This window comes from Solanum pennellii, chromosome 4 (genome assembly GCF_001406875.1).
Source record: "Solanum pennellii chromosome 4, SPENNV200".
In the NCBI taxonomy this organism is placed as follows: Eukaryota; Viridiplantae; Streptophyta; class Magnoliopsida; order Solanales; family Solanaceae; genus Solanum; species Solanum pennellii.
The window spans coordinates 76519033-76521763 of record NC_028640.1 but is presented as its reverse complement, the minus strand read 5'-3'; positions in this window follow the sequence as shown (position 1 = coordinate 76521763).

Genomic DNA, 2731 nt, shown 5'->3' with positions numbered 1-2731 from the left:
TACTAAGGTTCTATTACCCCCTGAACTTATTTTATTAATAATTTTCTACCCCTTTTCGGCCTATGTGGCACTATCTTGTGTGCCCAATGCTGATTGACTTTTTATCTCAAGCTAGTGCCACGTAGGCTAAAATTAAAGGGGTAGAAAATTACTTATAAAATAAGTTCAGGGGGGTAATAGGACCTTAGTATAGTATAAGTGTGTCTCTGGAATTTCGGGCAAAGATTGAGGAGATACTTGTGCATTTTCCCTTAAAAGTTTGATACTTCTATGAAATCATTACTATGTTATGTGGCAGATTATGTTATGTGGCAGATCAACGTTGCGTTTAATTAAGTTCAGGTAGGAGGACAACATAAACATATTCTAGATAAACATAATGTGTTTAATTATAGCACGCCATTACTGTTACCTACCCCTTTAATTTAGCAAGGTGTGTTTCTTGTGAAACCAGAAATTTTCCTCTCTGAACACGAATTTCATCGGGTGTTTATATCAAGTAAGCAATTTAGTAAAATAAAAATACATATTAACTAATTACTACTATGTATTAATAGTTTGTATACCAATACATTATATGTTTAACTTTGATATAAATATCAAATAAAGTAAATGTTTAGGGTCAATTATAATATATTCATAAATTATGACACGTAAAACTGTTTATTACCTACCCCTTTAAATTTAGCAACATATATTTCTTGTGGAGACTAGACAATTTTCCTTTTAAAAACATTAATCTACACATAGTTTGCTCACCTACCCCATTAACCTACAAAATGAGGCAATTTTTTTTTTAATATATGACAAAATTCAACGTCTTTTTTCAGCAATAATTGTGAACAACTTGTGCTAGGAAGCTCCTTATTCACGTGTAGATCTTAACTAATGTACCAAAATATCATGAGACAGTTCAATTCAATTACAAAATAATATTTTAGTATAATTATTTAATTGAAGTCATTAAGAAAAATAATCTCAAAATTTGATTAGTTTGTGTACAAATAATTATAAAATAAACATTGGGTTGAAGTGATGAATAGGAAAAAAAAATAAAAAATTATATGGTATTTTGTTAGCTGTACAACAAAAATATAATATTCATTTAGCTTATTGCGACATTTGATTGGTGGTATTATATAATATAAGTTATATAATATAATGAATGTTTTGAAACGATAATATATAAAGTTATCTTAATTCTTTTATATATATATACATTAATCGTTTTCAAACAAACTGAATAATTTTATCCATCAAATTTCGAATCGATTCGATTCGATTCTTTGTATGAAGGAAAAATTGAAAAAGGACCATGCTATAACCTGCTACTTTATTGGAACCACGTTAATGTGGACCCTCCACAAATAATTCAACATAAAAATGCCAATTCAAATTTCTAATTTTCTAATTATATTCTCGTCACTGACCTAATTTGCTTGCATGTGAAATAGTTAGGTCTGTTTAGTCATTCAAAGACATATGTAAAATTATATTATAATTAAATGACCCTCATATTTATCCTCACGTCTAACACGATATTATTTAGAGAAATTTGTTTATATTTTCTATTAAAATCCAAGTACCAAAAAACCTTTTTCTTAATAAAGAAAATTAAAAGAACTTACTTGTAAAGCTTGTGATGTAATGAAATATTAGCACGAGTTTGGCTTTTATACGCATAATTTATATACACTTTATTTTACACAAGCAATTAATTATATGATGACATGCGTTTAAGATATTATTTTAGTGGACTATGTGTATTAACTTTTTTTTTTAAATAATAACAATAATGTATGAAATGCAATTTCACAAGTGAAATTTAAAGAGAATGATGTATATATATTTATTTTTGATAAATTTTCAACTTAAATAGAGTAATATAACAAAATTAAGTATAGCAAATATATAATACTAAAAAAGATATGCTAAAAATAAAAAGAAAGTGAAAATTGTTATAGTAATTAAACAAAGATAAAGGAAAAACCTAGTAATAATAGAATTAAAGAATTTAAATAAAATAAAAGAACGGGATAATACTCAACTACTTATTAACAGTCTATATTCATATACATCCTTCTCTAAGACCATGTCCTCAATATATACGAACAAGTCAATATCCTCTAGCTCTAATTTTTCTAATATATTGAAAGAGTTGGTTTTTGTTCTTGTGGAATCAAACTAAATGGAAGATGAATTAATATGAATATTTGGTAGGAAGATAATTAGTACAAAACACAAGTCAAAGATTGTATCTTGGTAGGTGAAAGTTAGGCAAACCATAAAATGGTTTGCTATCTTAACCTTGACAATTTTGACACATAGTGATGTCATGGATGACATCAATAGGATGAATTTATTCCTATAAATAGGTAGCTCTTAATTCATTTTCAAATCATCCTTTCACTTGTCTTCTCACCTTCTAAGGCATTGTGTTCTCTCTCTTGTAGTATTTCACTTATATTCTTTGTATAGTGAAATAAATATTGGTGCAGTTGTTCTTTGGTGGACGTAGGATCATTTTGATCCGAACCACGTTAAATATTGTTGTTCTTCCTTGTTCTTTAGTTTCACGTTTCCGCTAACAATTGGTATCAGAGCAAGGTTCTGTCTGAGTATGCTCTGTGGTTGCAGCACAGTCTGAACTTCCACATCAGAAAAGGATTACTTTGGTTTTCTGTAGTTCCAAATACATTGTAGTAGAAAAGGAAGAACAAGTAAAAAAAAA